This window comes from Panicum virgatum, chromosome 3N, assembly GCF_016808335.1.
Source record: "Panicum virgatum strain AP13 chromosome 3N, P.virgatum_v5, whole genome shotgun sequence".
In the NCBI taxonomy this organism is placed as follows: domain Eukaryota; kingdom Viridiplantae; phylum Streptophyta; class Magnoliopsida; order Poales; family Poaceae; genus Panicum; species Panicum virgatum.
This window is the reverse complement of record NC_053147.1, coordinates 31,995,491-32,017,916: the sequence shown is the minus strand read 5'-3', so window position 1 is coordinate 32,017,916 and position 22,426 is coordinate 31,995,491. Positions and strand designations below refer to the sequence as shown.

Below are 22,426 nucleotides of genomic sequence, written 5' to 3'. Positions count from 1 at the left end.
ACGATGTGACAGAGAGATCAAGGTTCTCATATCCGCGAGTCACGGCAAATCGATTCGATTTAACCTTGCAAGGTGGACCTAACTCACACGACACGTGAAAACCCCGTCGGGCCACACACGTCAACTGTTCCCATCATCACCCCGATGTCTGAATCACGCCTACCAAAACCCGGGTGAAGGGTCCCTCACGGCGATCTCCCGGAGAACCCGGAGGCGACATACATTCCAACACCTGCCATCATCCCACTCCCAGAATAGCAGGTCGTGATTCAAAGTATCGTTGCAATTCAGGTAATTAGCTTACCGGTTTCGACTACCTCCTACTTCCGGCATGTGGTTTGTACTGTTCAATCCTCGATCAATGTGCCAACAACGGTACGGTCCTCAATCGACACAGGCGGAGGTCCACTTTCCGTACATTCCGTATCCATAATCCAATTCCTCTCCGCCCGGTCTCCATTCTTCTTTCCTCATTGATTCATTCTCAAGCCACGTTACCATAAGTAACAAAAACCTATAGCTCACGAGTGACAGCAATCACTCGACTTCTACCGGATCCTAGTAAAGCATGGCAATACTAACGACACCTGTATACTAGTATAGACTCATAGGTACCTAGGGAGAAACATGCATACTAGGATTCCATACAACTCCTAAAAACGTAAATGCACAAATACTTAAATAAACATCGAATACTCAAATTAGGGGTTATGCTCCGGGGCTTGCCAGGGTTTGACACAAAGTCAGTTAGTTAGCTTGTAGTCTTGCTCCGGCTTGACATCATCCCAGTCCAAGCATGCACTCCAGTCGGTCCTTCCGCCTTCTAGATTGGTCTACCCGTGCACCATCTTCTGGCTCGGCTTCAACATTGCCCTCCAGTTCCATGTGTCGCACATCTAGTGTACCTAGATGATATGCAACGATGCAAATGCAATGCGATTAAAGGAAGACATGACTGGGCAATCATTTATCGAGTAAACACAACAAACAAACTCAAAAGACAAAATGGGTTGGTGCTGCAATAAGAGAATTCAGGTTCAATTTATTTTAGCCTGAAGTGTTTCCTACGAAAAAGCATTACTAACTTGCTTAGAAAAAGCTAAGCAAGGATATAAAGCAAGAAAGAACAATTTATTTAACCAACAAGGCATAAAAGTAAAATAAATACAAGCAACCCATGAACTAGTTCTCACGAGGTTAACATAACTTATACAGGACTAACTTAAATTGTTGGAATTAACAAGCAACCATGATTTTCCAGCATTTATTGATAACAGGAGGTAATTAAATTTAACCCCAACATGACATACAAGTTAACTTAACTCAAATCATTGCAAGCACTCACCAATAAGAATTTGCCAAACATGTCTAGTCAAACAAGAGTTAATATACTTCATCCAGAAATGACATAACTTGATGGATTGAAACATACAGAAAAGAATGGCTTAGCAATACTTTTGGAAAGTGAAAGATATAGCTAGGAACTACGCAAATGCAAAAACTTAACTTGAGGACATGATCTAACAACCAAAAGTTACCAGCTTGATGAGCTATTGATAAAGCATGCAACAATATTTTTCCAACATTTATTGATAACAAAAAGTATTTATTTTGGCCTTAGCAAGACAAGTTGAACAATTAAAGATGTACCAACATGCATACAACTAATGGGCCTGGAAATTTAAAGCGAGATACACATGCAATTATGAGGCTACTACACAAATCGCAGAACAAACTAAAACAAGCATTACTCATGATTAAATCAATACATCATAAAAACATTAAATAAATAGCAGGTTAAATATTTTTCCTAAGTTCTACATGCCAAAGCAAAACTAACCCAACTGATTTTATCTCTTTTACCATTTTTCTACTATTTACTATGTATTTTCAAAGCTTGCAACCACTTAAACTAACATTTAAACTAGAGCATAAACTATTTAGAAACTAAAGATAAGGAATCCAACAAATTTAAGTTTGCATTTTTCTGAAAGGAAAGTTGTAGCTCTTAGGATAAGGAATCCAACAAATTTAAGTTTGCATTTTTCTGATTTTTCTACGATTTTCTATGATTTTTCAAAGTTTCAGCCAATTATTGCAAAACAACCCTTCGCAGCACTATTCATATGAGTCATAGACTTCGCAGAAAACCCCCTGGAATTGTTTCTATTGCTGTCTGGGGTCCCTAGTCGCGAAAATAGGGGAGGGGTGGCGCTTGCTGGCCGGATTCCGGCGAGGGGGCTTGCCGGCGTCTAGGGGCCCGAGGTGGAGGAGCTAGAGGGGGTCGGGAGCTACCTCAGAAGGTGCTCGGCGTGGCGGGAGGCGGACGGAGAAGAGCTGTCAGCTGCGAGGTGGGGGCGGCGGTGATGGTGTTCCGCGGCGACGGCGCTCCGGCGAGGGAGGGCGAGCGGGGTTAGGCCGGGAAGCTTCAGCGCGATGAGAGGAATCCGTCCAGGTGCTTAGCTTGAGCGGAAAAAGGCCGGAGGTGGGGGCGCAGCGCTGAGCTTTCGGCGGCGACCATGGCGACTGCGGTGGCGAGCTCTGCTCGTGTCCACGGCGGCCATGGCGCGACGCTGGGAGGCTGTGCCGGCGCGCGCGTAGCGGGCGAGCAGCAGCAGAAGAAAGAGGAGGCGGCATGGCACGGCGGGGACACGCGTCGCGCATAGACGGCGCCGTGTACGACTTGAGCATGACTCCGCTCGGCTTGGGATAAGGGCGAGGACGACGCAAGGACGAGCGAGCAGTGGCTGGTATGGGCAGGCACAGGGCGACGGCGAGCAGGCGCTCGCCGCGCGTCGAGCAGCCATGGGTGCCGGGAGCAGTGAACAGAGAGGGAAAAAAATGGTTCAACGAAACTCAGCTCAATTTTGACCGTTCAAAACTCAAAATGTCAAATAGAAACTCGAAAAATTCCAAGAATGAAAGTTGTTTAAAAATTGATTTCCTCCAACTTTTGTTTTAATCAAAACTTCATTTGAAGATTAAATCATGGTTTAAAATTTGAAATTTTGACACCAAAGCATTAATGTCTTATTCACAGCAAAATTAAAAGTTTTCTTCAAATTTTGTGCTGAAACTTGAAAAACCATAAACACAAAAGTTTTTCACCACTCCAAACTCTAAAATTTTGTTATTAGGCAAAAGTTTATTTAAGCAAGAATTTAAAAGTTATATATATATTTTTTAAAGAAGCATGTTTTGTTGATTTGAAAACTAGGCATCATTTCATGTGTTAACAAGCTAACAAAATGTATTTAAATGATTTTATGCATGCAAGATTAGTGTTAATGATGATATTAAATACATGATTAGCCTTAACTATAGGTGATTAACACCTGAGGTGTTACAGTTACTCTAGTGATCGGATCAACACCGTGTGCGAGCAGCTCGCCGGATTCATTTTGAACGAGATCCTAGATCCTAGAGGCAAGTTCTAACAAGACGGTCACATCCATAGAAGACTTCCATCGAGCTCCTGAGGGGCCAGTAGTTGGACTACAAACATGACTTGTACATTTGTAAATATTTCTAAACGTGATGCCTTGATGTTTGTATATTTGTAAATATATTAGCTCATCTAATTAGCTTAATTATATGCTCGCATTTCACTTTTAGTTAGTTTCAGATATTCTCTGAAAATGAACACATACGTACGACCAATGAACGCATAGTATTGTAGAGCTCGAGTGGGCTTAGCAATTATAAAAGAATAAACAGTAATAAATAAAACAAACAAAACTAGATTTGGGCAAAATAGAGAAAGCTCATTGGTACCTGTTGGAAAGACCAACCAGTACCAAAAGGGCTGCCACCATGCGTCAGTGCGTCAGTGTGGCAGCCTCTGTGGTACCGGAGGCCTAAGGCACCGGTTAAAATACCCGGTGTTTTAGACCCAAGCCAATAGTCTCGGTTGCGGGGCACCGGTTGGGAAACCGGTACCTAGGGCCCTTCTCAGCCAGTGCTGAAGGCCTATTTTCTAGTAGTGAGATGTTTCTTGTAGTAGATGGATTGTAATGGCACTATGGTAGTGATTGAACAGTAACAAGAATCATGCTGGTCAAACCATCCAATGACTGAATTGATGCAATATGCTAAGTAATCATCAATGAATAAAACATGCAATGCTACTTTCACTTCTGCTTCAACAAAAGGGGCTCCGTAGGAGCTCTCTTTGCATTAATTCAAAGTCAAAAGAGCACATGTTGCAAATGCACGGACAAGATTTTTTGAACTAATAAGGGAAAAAATGTCCTCTCAGCTTATTTCAATTCAATGCAATACGACAAAGAGCTATACAGCTCATTCCATGATATGTTGGAGAAGTAAATTATCTTAGTAAACAGAGAACTTTTTCGGTCTTTTCTATCAAAGATCCGTGGCATTTACAATACTGATTGTATCACACTGCCTATATGTTTCCAACAAGCTGAAAAAAAGTATATAATTTCGTATTCAAGCATAGAATGTGATATATTTAAGTGCCATGAAAAAAGAATACATGGATATATCCAAAAGAAAGAAGGTGCTATTTGATTGGTCAAATCAAAGTCTTCATGCCAGATCTATTAACACTCAGTTCTTATTATACAGAGAACAACTTAAGCAATGATAAGGAGAGAGGGGCATCTTGCACCTGCCACTATCTTGTCTTGAAACTTCCCATAGAAACATTGTTTCCTCCAATAAACAACATCTGTACAATTTAAGTATCAATTGCTCTGCAAAAATTCTATAAACCATGAAAACTGCGTCAATAAGATGATATACTATTTGCTTAAACTATTAATGTCCCTACAAACGAAAGATACTTTATCAACCATGAATGCAAGCACCTCTTTCCCTATCATATATTACTGCAAGCATAGCACAACTCATTATCTTCGCCTAGAGAAAGTCATAAACTCTTCCCAAAACTCCACCTTCCACCATCTCCAAATCCCAATCATAAGTAAACCAAGAGGCAATCGGATAGTTACGGGCAAAATAAGTTAACATCTCAAATTACCTTAAAATAATTCCGAACAAAAATTCACAAACAAGAGAACATTACCAGAGGAGCTGAAAATCTGAAATTCTGCTTACAAAGAGATTAGGACACAAATTTCTGCACAACATAGTTTTAGTCCAAAATATCAGAAATAACACAATCATTGGAAAGATAAATATATCAATCACATGATAGATCAGACAAATGATAAGATGAATGCAGACACCACTAATTCATAGCATGGATTTAATTACAAGGTAGAAGGCCTAATCCAAATTTGAGAAGGACAACAAAGATAGCAGAAAAAAAAAGATATAACTATCTTACCTTAGAGAGGAGGAAAAAAGTTATTGCACTCTCAATAGTTTCACCTTGTCCGAACAATTGCTACACCTATTATCAGAGTCACCAACATGATTATTAGTGGATTTTTTATTCAACAAAGTGGAATGAAAATCTGGCATATTAAACAAAACCTAGAGATTCAGCATTGTCACCACATATATAATGCGGTGATGACCAAAGACAGTTTTAGCACATATATAAGGTCGACAGGCGGTTGCGTGTGCGTCTCTGAGGACGGCAGCGGCGTCCGCGTCTCCGGCAGCATGCACGCCTTCGGGGATGGCGGTGGGGTCCGCATCCCTGGTACACGTACCGATCGACGGGGCGGCGGCGGAGGCGAAGTGGCCCCGCTGGTGCTCAGTGCGCCCCTCCACAGCGCCGGCGCCGGAGCGCACTCGGCCGCTTCAACCTCCGCGCTGCCTAGCACGGGCGAGCGGCGCTGTCCGTAGCGCGCTTGGCGAGGGCGAGGGCAGCCGCGGCGTGTTGCGCGGGCGAGCGAGGAGGCGCCACCGCGCGTACACCGGAGCGCGCGATGGCGCTTGGCACGGGCGAGGGCAGCCGCGGCGTGCGGCATGGCGTGGGCGAGCGAGGAGGGGGAGATGGCAGCGCAGGAGATCTCCTGCGCCCGCGATGCCGATGGTCTCGGTGGAAAAAATAGAGAATGGAGGGGAGGAAAAAGAAAAGATGGGTCAGTGACTCGAACCTGGGGCGCACGGGAGGGAGGCGGGGAAGCACGGTAGAGGGGAGGGGGCGCGTTGAAGCCCGATGATACGGTGAGTCTGGAGGTTTGATTCGCGTTGAAGTCTGAGGATTGAATCTCAGCCATAGATTTTGATGTTGTTGCTTGTTCTGGGTACATTTAAATGGGTGCACGAAGTTAGAGCATCTCTACATGGGGCAAATTTCTGGGTGGACGCAGCAAAGAAATTCCCGTGCTTTAGTAGAGGGAAATGATCTTTAATTCTTTATATTTATTCCGGCCACCATTGACCCGAGACCAATAGAAACTTTAGTCCCGGGTCTAATGTCTAGAGCCACTGGAGAGCAGAGAAATGTATTTTATCGGTGACTTCATTTAGTCCCAATTGGAATCACCAATCAAGACTAAATCATTTAGTCCTGATTGGTAACTCCAATCGGAACTAAATCTAATATTTAGTCCCGGTTCAAATGTTGGTGGAGAGTGTCTCCGGGACGGACGGACATTACAACAGTAAGCGATAAGCACACAATTCAAGTAGTAAATATTCTCTCTCTATTCAATGTGTCCCATCAATAAATATTACAGGGGGTATTTATATGTGGCGTTACACCTCCCATGTACAATTACTCTTCTACTCCCTTACAACGGTAATATTCTTGGAATATTCCTAGATGTCCATGTAATTTCCCTAATACAAGTTGAGTGCGCCACAGCTCAGACGGGCCCACAACTCCAGATAGTCCTCTTCGGCCTTCTCGACGAGGACCACGTGGCATGTTGCTTACTCCTCGCCGATTCTCGCATTGTCCGGTCTTCGCTCGTCTTCGGCTTCCGACCCGAAGACGGGCGAGGGCTATGTGGCTCATTGCTCACTCCGCCGTGACGCTCCCGTCGACCGGTCCTCGTGAGTCTTCGTCTTACGATCCGAAGACAAGCGAAGGCGGAAACGTCCAGTGTACACTCCCGAGGTCCTTGCGCGTCTTTGTCTTCCTACCCGGAGACGAGCGAAGGCGGGAATCTCATTTGTTCACTCCCGATGTCGGCTTCAATATTCTTGCGCCCTGTCTTCGCGAACCTTCGGCGAACGGACCGAAGGTGGTGTCCCCAATAGTAGCCCCTCGGAGCCTCGGTCCGATCCTCGAGAGAGGCGCGTCTTCGACCCCGTGGACGCCGTCGGCGTCCCGAAGCGCCACCCTTCGGGCTGGGCGCCGCGATGGTAGCTAACGAAGCACAGTCCGTGTCAACCTGCAAAACTGTAGTGTTGTCGAGGAAGGAAAAATTTTCAGGGTTAAACCGTTATTTCACGCCAAAACTATCCGATTCAAAATTCGGCGGGAATTTCTGTGCTGGTTCGAGGACTTCAAAAGGAAAGAGTTACCCCCCGGTCTCTTAATCTTAGACATGCAGCGCGGGGCACGGTTGTCTTTCCACCTTGCGACGCAGCCGGTGCTGGGCTTTTCTCGGTCGCCCCCTCCTTTAAATAGCGGCGCCGCGAGCTGTGTGTGTATTACCTCTCGTCGCATTCTGCTTTATAGCCTCCTCGCTTCCCCGTCGTGAGGATTCTCTCTGAAGTCGTTCTTCGTCGAACTCCTTTCGCGCAACACTTCAAGAGTGGCGACCGCAGAACAAGTTGCATGTTCGGAGATGGCTCCGAAGAAGGACCAGTCAAAGAGGCCAACGACCACCGTACTCAGCCTATCGAAGATGACGCCATCCCTGCTTGATGACCTGGCTCGTCGTGGCTTCGTCTCCGTGGACGACGTTCGTTCGCCTCCGACGGGTGAAACTGTCGCTCATCCCCGCGCTGACGAAGTGGTTGTCTTTCGTGATCTATTCACTGCCGGTCTTCGGATGCCACTCGACCCTGTGGTGGTTGACATCTTTCGGCTGTTCAAGGTATTTCTGCATCAAATGACTCCCACTTCGATCGTGCGGCTCAACCTGTACATGTGGCTGGCGAAGACCTGCAGGCTTTCTCCAAGCGCCGAAGGCTTCGCTCGTGCCTTCAGGGTGCATTATCAACCGAACAAGATTTCCGTATAGACGATGAGAGGCGCGGAAATATCGGTCGTTCCCTAGTATGGCTGTTATACCTTCGCCTTCCACAAGAACCTACCAAGTCCAGTCACTGCAAGCAAGAATAAGTGGGCCAATGACTGGTCGTCCCACTAGTTCTATCACTAAGTGGCGTTGGATCCAGAGACGAAGACCCATCCCCTTGTCATCGACCACATAGCCGCTCTTGGCGATGTGCCGAAAGTAGCTTCCCACGCTCGAGCCGAAGATGAGGCGCTGTTTGCACTGCTTCGGAAGCTGTCGAAGACCTTCGGCACCCGGGATCTCATCGAGGAGTTCGTCGCATGCAGCTGCTTCCCAGTCAGGGCTGGCTGGACGATCTCCAGCTAGTTAACCGAGGATCGATGGAAAGAGAGTATTCCCCTACCTGATTTTGTGTTGTCCTTCAACCTTCGGGCCGATCGTGAGTTTTTGTTCCTCGCTTCCTTCTCTGTTGAACCTACCTCCCCGCTTTGTTGCTTACATCTTGTGCTTCTTCGACCTTGTAGGAGTTGACCCTGTTGTGATTGAGAGCCGGGCCGACGAAATGGTTGGACCGGTCTCAAGGGACGAATACAAAGCTTTGGTGAGTCACCTCAGCGGAGTTCAGCGAAATCGGGTGTTTCACGCTTTGGGCCTCTCCGCTCCTCAGTGGGCAGCCGAGGCGAAGCTCGCCGAAGGTCAGGGCACCGCCCCCACGAGTGCCTTGGAGAAATCGAAGAGGAAGCGGGTGTCTTCGACGGCGGCACCGAAGAAGAAAAGTTGGATTCTGGACGACATCTTACGGTCTCCAATGTGAAGCAAGGGTGACTCCGAAGATGATCTGAGCGAAGACAGTAACCATCCCTCCACAGAAGCCCCTCCATTCGCTGCTGAGAAGGTGCCACTGCTGAGGGCGGTCCCCCCGAACCTGGACCTCGAGTTCAGCACCGCCCAGGAAAGTGATGATGATGGGCACAACAACGAAGATCAAATTGAAGTCGACTCCCCGCGCCGCTCTCCTGCCGCCCGTGAAACTGATATGCTTGGTCATGACACCAAAGCGCCATCCCAGCACGACACGTCTTCCTCCGGTTCCCGGAACGGAGGCAATGGCGGCGATAACAGCAGCAGCTCTTCGGATAGCAGCAGTTACTTCGTTCGGAACGCTGATCCGGAGGCCGTGGCTACTGAGCTAGGTGCGAAGCCTACAGCCGTGCGTCTCGGCGACAATATCGTGAAGTCTCTCCGCTTCGAAAGCCGGGACCGCGAGCGCACTCTACTGGCCACAGCTGGGGAATCATTCTGCTTTCCGCGGATGGAGAAGGACCTAATGGACACCAGGTTGAAGAACATTCTTGAGAGCGCTCAGGACCTATCCCTCAAGGCCTTCATGGCCGCGCGGTGTGCTTCCCGGCAGCTGGCAACCGAGAGCAGCTCGAAGTCTGCCATGGCGGATCTCGAGGCGAAGGTGGCCGTTCTCGAGCAGGAAAAAACTGCCCTGCAGCAGCAACTCGCAAAATCCGCCGCGGAGAGGGATACCCTTGCTTCGGAGCTCCTGGCATCGGCGGAGTGGGCGGTTAAGGCCGAAGATGCGGCGAAGGCTGCGAAGAAGCTAGCCGAGGACGCAGAATCCTCCCGTGAGGTGATGCGTACTCGACTTCGTACTTTCAAAGAAGTGATCAAGACCGGGTCGGAGAAGCTTCAAGAAGAGCTTCCGGAACTCCTTGCCAAATATGCGCTTGAGGCTCCGGACATCTTCCCGGAGGGCACCGATACTGTTGGCCTGGAATCATTTTTCCAGTGGCTTCACGCCTGCATTGCCATGGTCGAAGCCGGGGCGCACTTCCACGAGGACATCAGTGTTGTTGTCGCCATCCGTACCTTGAGCGCAGCAGTATATGGGCTCTTTCCCTCCGATGTCGGTGCCACGGGCGGAGTGACGAAGGCCCAGCTCCGCTCCCTCTGTGATGCAAACTTCCGCTGGCCAGGCGAAGAAGCGGTCCGTCCGGAGACGCTGCCCCCCTTGGCAAAAAATATTGCGAAGAACTTCATGGACCACTTCTTTAAGGGTGAAGGCCGTGCTATTGTGCGTCGCGAGGTCGAGCGCATGAAGCTCCAAGTGATTTTCTTTTTTGTTGTCAACCTTCTTCGCTACGGAAACATGCTGACGACTTCTGGTTGGTGTCTTTCAGCTTCAGGCCAAGGCCGAAGCCATTACAGAGCCAATCCTCAAGGAGGTTGCGACTGCCGAAAAGGGACCTAGCGGCGAGGGAGATGGCGACGGAGGAAATGTTGATGGCAGTCGTGGAGCCACCGACCGAGCCCCGGCGCCCGAAGACCAACCCACGGGGGGCTCTTCTCACCCTGCAACTGGTGGGGTGTGAGGGTCGTGGTCGTGTGACTGTCCACTTTTGTGTTGTAATTAACATTGTTCGGTAACTAACGCCTTTGGTCTGCGCAGGATCCTGCGTTGGCCCCTGCGCAGGTGACCGAAGGCGTGCTTCCACGCATTATGAAACGAGGGAATTTCTATGTCTTTGGTGTGTCCTGGGCGAAGCTCCATGCTCGTTATCCTTCAGTTTCATTTGAAGAGTTTTGGGCGGGTAGGGTGCGTGTTTACGAGCTTCGGAACGCCGATACGAACCGCTTTTTTGCTGAGTTTTAGCGTGATCCAGTGAAACATGCGTAGATCCTTGCTAACCGCGCACTTCGTCGCGAAATAAAATGGATTCTTGATACTGATAGGCCGTATAGTGCTCCCGCCGGTCTCCGTGAGCCGAAGCCGGAGCCGGTGGACGAAGAGCCCCTGTCGCCTCATGAATTTATGTACCGACACAAAGGCATCTTCGATGAGAGATATAGTTAATTTGCGTTGCCCTCGGTTTCAGGGGACGACTTCGAAGCGTTTCTTCAACGGACAGTCGAAGAAATAATAGATGTGGCGGTCTGGGAAATCATATCTGAGGTGGACCGCCTAGTCTTCGAGGAAGAGATCTCGGATGTAACTATGTAATTTATTTCCTCGTGCCTTCGCGCGAAGTGTATCTTCGTGGTGTAATAAACCTGTACTTTGTGTGTAATAAATTATATAATTTTTGGGGGTTTATCCTTCGACTGTGAACAAATATATTCTGCGAAGCGCCACCCCCCTTGTGCGGGCGAGGTTACAAACGCCTTTTGGTTCGTTCATCTTCACCGGCGTCGTGCGTGTATCTGTTTTGCGAAGCGCCACCCCCCCCCTTCGCTCGACTGGCGGGGATGATGACTATGAAGCGTGTTTTAGCCCCTCTGGCCTCTTGTTTTAATTATGCACGCCTTTGCCTTCGACTTTGCTTGTGAGGACTTTCACAGGGTGGTTCGGCTCTTTTGCCGGGGAGGTCGCGCCGTGCCTTCGGCTTTGCGCGACATGACTTTCCGCCTTAGGCTTTCGCGCGTAAGGACTTTGTTGGGGGGCCTTCGGCTCTTTAGCCGGAGAGGTTCGCACCTGGCCTTCGGCTTTCACGCGACAGGACTTTCCGCCTTAGGCTTTCGCGCGTAAGGACTTTGTTAGGGGACCTTCGGCTCTTTAGCCGGAGAGGTTCGCGCCTAGCCTTCGGCTTTCGTGCGACAGGACTTTCCACCCTTCGCTTTCATGCAACGAGATTTTGTTAATTTCTTTGGAAGTGAAGCTAAGAGGAGCGAAGCCCCTAATCGGGATTGTGCCTCGTGCTTACTTCTTTCAAGCGTTATGGCTTGTACTTCGCGCCGATAACTCCCCTCTTCGTTTTGACGAAGAGGGATAGACGCTTCGGCGTCTTTGCGGCGTGCCTATTCCTTCGAGACTCTTTTGTGGGGGCCTTGTTTATATTTCACAAGGGGTTACATAGGGTTCCGCCTCGTTAAAAACCTCACACCTTCGGCGCCCGAGTGGACACTCGAAAGCTTCCCCTGTGAGGAAAAGAGTACAGGCCCTTCGGTACATTGTGCGGATTTACACATGAGAAAAAGGAAAGATGCAAAAAGAAAAAATTTGCCCTACAAGCCCCTTCGGTTATTTCCCTCCGGTGGCTTTTACACATTTCCTACACGTAGTACTTCTATAGCATGTCCTCGTTCCATGAATAAGGGTCTTCGGTACCTTCTAGCGTGCGGAGCCTGCAGGCCTCTAGCCTTGCCATAGATGCGACGATAAATGGGTCTTCCCACTTGCTGTGCATCTTGCCCTTTTACTTGGCCTTCGGTATTCTTCGAAGCACCAAGTCGCCCTCTTTGATGTCTCTGGGCTTCACTTTCTTATTCTTCCACCTTCGTGTTTCTTCTTGATATTTTCCCAAGTTGATTGCTGCTTGTATCTTGCCAGCTTCGATAGTGTCAATTGAGGGCTTGATGTCTTCTTCGATGTTTTCTGCCCCTTCGGCAGTTCTCCAAGATTTGAGTTTGATTTCCTTGGGTGTTACGGCTTCTTCACCATATAGAAGCTTGAAGGGGGTGAACTTTGTGGTCCTGGACTCTGTTGTGTTATGAGACCATATGACCCTCGGCAGCTCATCCGCCTATTTCCCCTTCGGCAGCTCAGTGATGATTTTCTTGATGCCTGCAAAGATGATGTCGTTGGCCCTTTCCACCGCGCCGTTGGACTGCGGGTGGTAGACCCACGTGAAGCATAAGTTGGTGCCAAGTTGAGTGGAGAACTCTTTGAAAGTTGCGCAGTCAAACTGCTTGCCATTGTCCACTGTAACCTCCTTCGGGACCCCGAAGCGGCAGACGATGTTCTGCCAAAAGAATTTTTGCAGGGCTCCTGCTATGAGGTCCCTGAGTGCTTTGGCCTCAACCCATTTGGAGAAGTACTCTACCGCCACAGCGGCGTACTTGTAGTTTCCTGGAGCTGTAGGCAATGGTCCAACAATATCAATGCCCCATCGCGCGAGGGGCCATACCGGAGGCAGTAGCTGCACCTCATCGGGTGGGAATTTGATATATGGGGCATGCCTTTGGCAATTTGGACATGTGCGAACCACATCGTGAGCGTCCGCCACAGCCGAGGGCCAATAAAATCCTTCGCGGAAAGCTTTGCCGACCAGGGCCCTCGTTGCGATGTGCGAAGAACACATTCCTACATGTATCTCTTCAAGCAGCTGTTTGCCCTCTTCGCGTGAGATGCATTTTAGGAGTGGTGCATAGACTCTCCCTCGGTATAACTCTTCGCCTATGATTCTGTAATTCCTGGCCCGAAGTGCCATTCTCTTTTCTTCCTTCTCATCCTCCCGGACGAAGTGTCCGCGAAAGGTAGGCCATTATGGTGGCCCTCCAGTCTTCGCTGGTTATGGCGTTGACGAATTTGGTTGGTTCTTCGGCACAATTGACGGAGGCCTGCTTTAAAGTTTCGAAGAACACATCTGGCGGTAATGGATCGAACTGTGCTGCTGCCTTCGCCAGTTGATCGGCTTGCTTATTCTTTGTTCTGGAGAAACTGCGGATGCTAAACCCGAGGAAGTATTTCTCCATGCTTCGCACTGCTATTAGGTACTTCGCCAATTCTAGCTTGAGAGCCCTGATTGACTTGTTTATTTGGCCTGTGATCAACTCTGAATCAGACCTGATCATTAATCTTCACGCGCCCAACGCTCTTGCTTTGCGAAGACCCAAGAGAAGGCCTTCATATTCTGCGACATTGTTGGTGCACCCATTGAAGTCAAGTCTGACTGCGTACTTCAGTTGTGTACCCGAAGGTGCTATCAGGACTGCTGAAGTTCCTGCTCCGTCTCTCTAGTAAGCCCCATCACACTCAAGTTGCCATATTGCTTCTATCTTCGGCTGCTCTTGCGAAGGTGCAACTGGGGTCCAGTCTGCGATGAAGTCTGCCAAGACCTGTGACTTGATTGCTGATCTGGAGATGAAGTCAATGATGTGCTCGGCTAATTGCGTAGCCCATTTGCCTATCCTGCCGGAGGCTTCTCTGTTTTCAAACATGTCCCGAAGTGGAAAAGAGGTTGGAACCTTGATTTTGTGGCTCTCGAAGTAGTAACGAAGCTTGCGTGCTGCCATGACCACCGCATATGCCATCTTCTCCATTTCTGAGTATAGCAATTTTGACCCGTTTAGGGCTTCGGAAACGAAGTATATAGGCACCTGTGTCAATGCCCCTTCGATCGTGCGCTCTTCGATGAGAGCAGCACTTACAGCTGCACCTGATGTGGAGATGTATAATAGCAACTCCGCTTTCTCTGATGGACTAGACATGACTACCAATTTTTCAATATATTGCTTTAGGTCTTCGAAACCCTTCGTTTGCTCTTCGCCCCATTCCAAGTTGCCTGAGCCTTTCAGCGCCTTAAAGAATGGAAGGCACTTCTCCGCAGACTTTGATATGAATCGGTTAAGCGAAGCCAACCTGCCTGTCAACTTTTGCACCCCCTTTCTCCGGATTTGCCTCAATTCCTCTTTCGGTGATCATGCATCCCAATAATTTGCCTCTTCGGACTCCGAAGACGCATTTCTCCGGGTTCAACTTCAGACCATGACGGCGAAGGTTCGCGAATGTTTCGCGAAGGTCCTGGATATGATCCTCCTTCTTCTTGCTTCGAACAACAACATCGTCGACATATGCGGAGATGTTCCTTCCCAGTTGATCTCCCAGTACTTTCTTGATCATTCTGTTAAAAGTGCATCCAGCATTGCGGAGGCCTTCTGGCATTCTTACGTAGCAATATGTCCCGAAGGGGGTGGTGAAACTGGTCTTCTCTTCGTCTGCCTTGTTCATGAATATCTGGTGATAACCTGAGAAATTGTCCAACATACTGAGCATCTCCGAGCAAGCTGCTGCATCGACCAGGGTGTCAATGCGTGGTAGTGGGTATTCGTCCTTTGGGCATGCCTTGTTCAAGATGGTGAAGTCAATGCACATTCTCCACTTCCCGTTCTTCTTCGGCACCATGAAAATATTTGCTAGCCACTCCGGGTACTGGACTTCGCGGATAATGCCCACGTCCAGCAACTTTTGTACTTCGGCCTGAGCTGCTTTCTGCCTTTCTTTGGACATTGTCCTCTGACCCTGCTTTACTGGTTTCGCCTTCGGGTTCACCCTGAGCTCATGCTCGATGACCTCTCGACTGACCCCTCGCAGAACCGAAGAGGGCCAAGCAAACACATCCTGATTGTTGCAAAGAAACTGTATAAGCCTGGCCTCCTCGGCCTCTTCAAGCCCTTTTTCGATGATTACCATTCGGTCAGGCACATCTTCGCACAAGGGCACCTTCTTCGTGTGTTCTGCCGGAGATACTCCTCCTAACTCTGGCTCTTCGCTGTTTACAGCGTCGGTGTCCTCGCCCTGTGTTTCAATGGCATGGACGTTCTTGTTACCAATTAATGCATTGTCTTCGCATCTTCTTGCTTCTTCCTTGTTGCCGAAGACTGTGATAATTCCTCCAGCCGAAGGCAGCTTCATGCATAGATACGACTGATGGATTACTGCTGCGAATTTGACTAAGGTGTTGCGCCCAAAGATGGCATTGTAGGGGTAGTTAATGTCAACCACATCGAAGGTTATTGCTTCGGTTCTTTGTGCTGCCCCTTCACCAAATGTGACATTGAGCTCTATCTTGCCAAGTGCTTCGATTCTCTTGCCTCCGAAGCCAATGAGCGGATACCGTGACTTCTTCAACGCTGTTTCTGTGAGACCCATTTTGACGAAGCACTGCCACATGAGGATATCTGCAGAGCTCCCATTGTCCACCAAGATTCTCCCGACATCATTTTCTGTGAAGTGCACTGAATTCTTGCCGATGTTTGCCCTTATGACGAGGGGGTCATTATGTGGGTAGTGCTACAGCCGAAGGTCTGCCTGTGTGAAAGATATTGGGACATGCGACCAAGTTGTTCGGAAACATCTGCCTTCGCTAGCATGAGAGATAGTTCTGGAGTATTCTTTGCGTTGCCTCTTTGTCTCCAACACTGGTTCGTTTGACCCTCCGGAGATGGCGTTGATGATGTTAACCCTACTGCCAGAGTGCGTGTTGCTTGCTCGCTCTGGTATCTGCCCCGGCTCAAGCTTCGGAGGTGGGGGTAAACTTATCGAGTCGTAAGACTGTGGCGTGGAGCTCCTCGACCATGTTTGACTATACTGCGGAGGTGGTAGCATCGGTACTGATTGTTGCGGAGGTGGTGGCGCATACGGTAGCGGATTGTAGTTGAAAACCGGGTATGACACGGCCAATTTGGAGTAGGAGCCCAGGTGGTTGCTATCGCCGAAGGCTGTGGTGGCAACTGCGAGGTATGATTGACTGGCTTCGCTGGCTGGGAATTCTGCCGATCAAACTCTTCTTTTCTTTCAATGGCGAAGGGGCATTCGTTTGTCCAATGGCCTTTGTCTTTGCCGTGGAAATAACAGAATGGAATCTTCTCCCTTCGACCGCCGTTGTCTCTTCGGCTTTTGTTGTGTCGTTCTTCACGATGGTGACGCTCATCGCGGTTGGGCCTTTCCTCGTGGCGGTCCCTCTCGCCTTTCGCCCGGTGATGGTGTCTGGGCTCTCGGAGTTCTTCTTCGGAGACATTATTCACCGTTCTTTTTTGTTTTGGCTCATCTGCGTGCCACGGTTTTGAGTGGGACCTCTCGGTGCTTCGTGACTTCTTCTGCTCGCTCTTCTCCTCGAGCCTTCTTCTCTTCGCACGGTCGGATATGCAATATTCTTGCATTATCTCGAACAGCTTCGTCACTGTCTTCGGCTTGCGCCGGGATATGTACTCTCCGCATGGTCCTAGGTTGATCCCCTTTACCACCGAATCGATGATGCTTTGGTCGGCGATGTTTGGTGCTCTTGCGCGAAGCTTCATGACGCACTGAAGATATTCTTGCAAGGTCATGCTTCCTTGCTTGAGATTGTGAAAATCACATGATGTGACTTCGTCAAGCCTCACGGCGCGAAAACTTGCACATAACTCGAAGCGAAGCTGCTTCCAAGACAAGATGGTTCCTGGTGGAATGTTTGCGTACCACCACTGCGCCAAGCCCTTCAATGCGAGGACGAGCACCTTCGCTTTACACGCGGTACCTCCTCCTGATGCTTCTATGGTGGCTTCATATTTGAGGAGGAACTCTTCGGGATCTGACTCCCCATCGACCTGCGGCAATATTGCTGGGTTGAGGCGATGAGGCCACTAGACCTCCTCCAGCTCTTCAGACAGTGGTGATGTCCTTTGATGCCTTCTACGGTAGTGCTCTTCGCCGTCTGACTCTGAATGGTCAGAGATCTCTTCGACTGGCACGAACTTTGGGCGGAACCTTGGTGGTGCGTGTTGCCGCAGGTTGATCATAATCATCTCCTTCGGCGGTGGTGCGCCTGCATTTTCTCGAGCTGCAGCCGTTGTGCACGGAGTTTCTCCTGCAGCGCTTTGCAGCGAAGCTCCACCTCCCTCAACTTATTGTACTGCTCTTGACGCTCTGCTTCGGTGAGCATGGTCTCCTTTCCCTTCGCTCTTGTGATCATTTGTCGCTCCGAAGGCTCTACTTCCAAGATTTGCTGCTGAGCTCTTCGTGCCTCTTCGATGCGGGCGTCGATGCGGGCCGCGATGTCTTCGGCTGAGATGCCGATGTCCAGAAGGTTGACTTCAAGCTGGCCGTCTGCGAGGGCATCGACGGAGACGCCATCGCTGCTGGTCCCGTTCGCCTGTGTTGCCGCTGCTTCGCCCTGCGAAGGTGTCATCATCGTCCTCGTGTCCTCCGAAGTGGCTCCAGTGGTTGCCTTCTTCTAAGTCACCGCCATGTGGTGTATCGAACCGACGGGTGGGCACCAAACTGTTGATGGACAGTGTCTCTGGGATGGACGGACACTACAACAGTAAGGGACAAGCACACAATTCAAGTAGTAAATATTCTCTCTCTATTCAATGTGTCCCATCAATGAACATTACAGGGGGTATTTATTGGTGGTGTTACACCTCCCATGTACAATTACTCTTCTACTCTCTTATAATGGTAATATTCCTGGAATATTCTTGGACGTACACGTAATTTCCCTAATACAAGTTGAGTGCGCCACAACTCAGACGGGCCCACAACTCCAGATAGTCCTCTTCGGCCTTCTCGACAAGGACCACGTGGCATGTCGCTTACTCCTCGCCGAGTCTCGCATCGTCCGGTCTTCGCTCGTCTTCGGCTTCCGACCCGAAGACGGGCCAGGGCCACATGGCTCGTTGCTCACTCCGCCGTGACGCTCCCGTCGACCGGTCCTCGCGAGTCTTCGTCTTACGATCTGAAGACAAGCGAAGGCGGAAACGTCCTGTGTACACTCCCGAGGTCCTCGCGCGTCTTCGTCTTCCTACCCGAAGACGAGCGAAGGCGGGAATCTCCTGTGTTTACTCCCGATGTCGGCTTCAATATTCTTGCGCCCTGTATTCGCGAACCTTCGGAGAACGGACCGAAGGTAGTGTCCCCAACATCATATTATCAACCGGGGTAAAATAGGCTATTATCTCTGTAATTGCAGCTTCGCTCTCTCTCAAACCCTTAACTCTTCCTCCCTCGACATTCTCTCAGGGCGGGATTGGTTCCCTGGCTTAGGCCTGAACAGGCTTGTGTAATGCAGCCTTGTCGTGTTTGGTTGCCTGCGCAAGCACCTAAGTCAGGCTTATCTAATGCAGCGAGGTCCCTCTAGCCTGGCTCCGCTAGAACGCCGGAATTGAGCGTACTAGGTAAGCCAGGCTTCTACAAGCTAACGGTGGGGATGTGAGCGAATCGTTTCACCATCATATGTCTGTTACCCCCTGCTGCGCCGCCGTTCCAAGCTCTGCCGCTGCTGAGCTGCTCGCCTCCGATCTCTGCAGCGGCCGCCGAGCTCCACCCGCTGTGCTAAGCCGCCGCGACATGGGGGCAGCAGCTGCTCCTACGACTTGCTCCGCCACGGTGGTGACCATCTTTGCAGAACTGGATGCCAAGGCAGAGATGAAGAGCAGAGCCACATGCTTGAACGGACTGTTGCGCCCTCGTGCTTGACGATTTGGGAGAGATGCTAGGTTGGTGTCCAGCAGCAAAAAGGGGAGCAGAGTGTGCTAGCGTTGGCATCCACAGATTGGGGAAATAAACTCATGAGATTGAGAGCTTGCCGAGTGGTGGTGGTGGAGAGTGAGGTGACAGAAATACACAGCCCGGCAATCTCTTCTTGCAGCAAACGACGATCCTAGCATCACGGAGAAGGGAGAAAACAGGGGGCGTGGAGTGCGCACCGGGTCGGCAGAGCAGAGCTCGATTTGACTGTGCGGAATCTTGATTCCGCAGCAGCAGACCTCGATTCGTCGTCGAGGAAGGAGCCCAGCAGCTCCAGCCCACTGCACACACGGCGACGGAGCTGCACGCACGCGGCGGAGCTCCCGCCGAGCTCGCTGGCTACCTGTTAGAAGAGAGGAGGTGAGAAGACCAATGACTCACCGGTTAGAAAGATGTGGTGACGCCACTCACATATGCCAGCAAGCCAAACACAACTAAATGAAACCAGGCTTCATTTATATTTGCAACCAAACATAGCTACAAAGGCTTGCAACAGCCTGGCTAGGCCTGACCATGCATATATTTAGACCCGATTTGGGCTAGCCGAACCATCCAATCACACCCTCAGCCACCCACCGCACCCTCAGGCTTCCTCCCTCATGCCTAAGCTCCCCTGCTCCCTCCCTCAGCTGTGACAGAATCGCCAAGTTAAACGGCTTAATTAAGCATAATAGCCATCATTTGAACGCATCAGCGCATTAGCTTAATTAAGTGTAACGTGACAGCCTGTTTCCAACCCACAGGCCGATCGAAACACACCAGAAGTCTCGCGCGACGGCGAGCGCAGATGGTACCAGCATGATATAATTTTACAAAATAGTAAACAATCTTAAGGTATTTACAAAATGACTTACAAATTAAAATTCACATAATAGATAACAGCAGCGGTAGAGAGAGTCTAACCTGAGGAAGATTTTTATTAGAAACCAACTGAAATAAAATGAAATAAAACGATAACTATGGAGACGTGAGGACGTCACATCGAGCCCACCGATGTTAATCCTGGTTAGCTTCTATACCTGAAACAGGGTAAATAACAAACCCTGAGTATACTAATACTCAGCAAGACTTACCCGACTATTGGGTATACTTAGCCTACATATCTAGACATGCAAAGCTTTCTGGCCGGTAGATTATTTTGAAGAAAAGCAACTAAAAGTGGATCCTTATTTTCCATATTTTAGCTCAGGATTTTTGTATGGTAACCATCATGTAATATTTTCCTCCTAACTAGAGCAATCATGATGGAGCATTAAATAACAGTTCAAAATAATCCTCCTCACATATCATTCATATTCCAACTCATTACTACGATGCGGTGCTGCGATCAAGGTGCTCATATCCGAGAGCGACTGACGGCGAATCGATCCGATTTAACCTTGCAAGGTGAACCTAACCAAAACGACACGTATTAGCCCCGTCGGACCATACGGACCAACCATTCCCCTCCCCGCCTCGAACTACAGAACCGCCCCACCTACATATAGTCAGCCGGGCTCCACGAGAGACCACCAAAAGTAAACATATACATCCCAATTCTCCGCGACTACCCGACTCGCCCTAAGGGGTGGTGATGAAGTTCTGTACTTTTGAAACGAGGCAGTACTCGGCTTACCGGTTTCGACTACCTCCTACTCCCGGCATGCGGCTAGTACAATTCAAACTCGATCACAGGGCCAGACAACAAACGGTCCTTAACCGACACAGACGGGGCTAGCCTTTCCCCGCCCGGTCTCCATTTTCTTTTCCTTCTCCAACCTATTCCAATATTCCATATACTCAAAAATAACGAGATATCCTATATCTCGCGAGTGACCAAAAATCACTCGACTTCTATCGAGATCTTATTAAGCATAGCATTTATATCGTCCTATACATACTAGTATAACTCCAGGGAACCTAGGGATCTTGCAACTAGAGTTCCAAACAATTTCTAAACCTAATGCACAAGTAATAGAAACATATATAGGTGTCATAAATTTGAAATAATAGGATGTGCACCGGGGCTTGCCTAGGATTAACACTAGGTTAGTATTTGTTAGATGACACTCGCTTGGCGAGTATTCCGGTCCAAGCATGTACTCCTGGTTCTTTGCCTCTTCTGGATATGTCCACCAACATCGTCTTCGGGTTCGGCTCCAGTAGCACGTCCTTCATATGGTTCATCTATCGTACCTAAATGAGATGCGACAATTCATATGTATGAATGCATGGAAGTACAACACGCAAGGCATTCATAAAAGTACAACATACTAGCATAAGCACCTAGAGCTATTTAACATAACCATCACTCAAGCATCTCATAGAAGATAACAAGCACATCAAGCATGCCACACAAATTAACTTAAATTAAACCACTGCAAGCATCCACCATTCAGGAAATTAGCCAAGCCTTCTAGCCAACAAAATTTAACATGATTCACCCAAAAATGACATACTTGATGTATCAAACCATGTAGAAGAGAATGGCTTAGCAATACTTTTGGAAAGTGAAAGATATAACTAGAAACTAAACAAATACAAAAACTTAACTTGAGGACATGATCTAGCAACCAAAAATTTACCAGCATGATGAGCTATTGATAAAGCACCTAGAGCTATTTAACATAACCATCACTCAAGCATCTCATAGAAGATAACAAGCACATCAAGCATGCCACACAAATTAACTTAAATTAAACCACTGCAAGCATCCACCATTCAGGAAATTAGCCAAGCCTTCTAGCCAACAAAATTTAACATGATTCACCCAAAAATGACATACTTGATGTATCAAACCATGTAGAAGAGAATGGCTTAGCAATACTTTTGGAAAGTGAAAGATATAACTAGAAACTAAACAAATACAAAAACTTAACTTGAGGACATGATCTAGCAACCAAAAATTTACTAGCATGATGAGCTATTGATAAAGCATGCAACAATATTTTTCCAACATTTATTGACAACAGAAAATATTTAATTTAGCCCTAGCAAAACAAACAGAACAAAAATAGATTTACAAACATGCACATAGCTTCTGGTTTTGACATTTTTACAGTGAATTAAACATGCAAAGAGTAAGCTACTGCATAAATTTCATAATTTTTGAACCTTCAAAACTGCAGATATTAAATAGACAAGCGTAAACAAGCATTAACCATGATTAAATCAATACATCATGAAAACATTAAACAAACAGCAGGTTAAATATTTTTCCTAAGTTCTACATGCCAAATCAAAGCTAATCCAACTGGTTTTACATTTTTACAATTTTTCTACTATTTACTATGCATTTTCAAAGCTTACAACCACTTAAACTAACATTTAAACTAGAGCAAAAACTATTTATAAACTG

The 22,426-nt window shown here is 48.4% G+C and overlaps 1 long non-coding RNA gene across 1 annotated transcript; it reads right to left on the bottom strand.

The window, feature by feature from the left end:
• Positions 1-4,505: 4,505 nt before the first annotated feature.
• Positions 4,506-19,440, bottom strand: LOC120665716. Its single transcript, XR_005671299.1, has 2 exons — positions 19,269-19,440; positions 4,506-5,380 (listed from the first exon to the last, which is right to left on the bottom strand). It is a non-coding gene; the product is annotated as an uncharacterized LOC120665716 (long non-coding RNA).
• Positions 19,441-22,426: the final 2,986 nt, after the last annotated feature.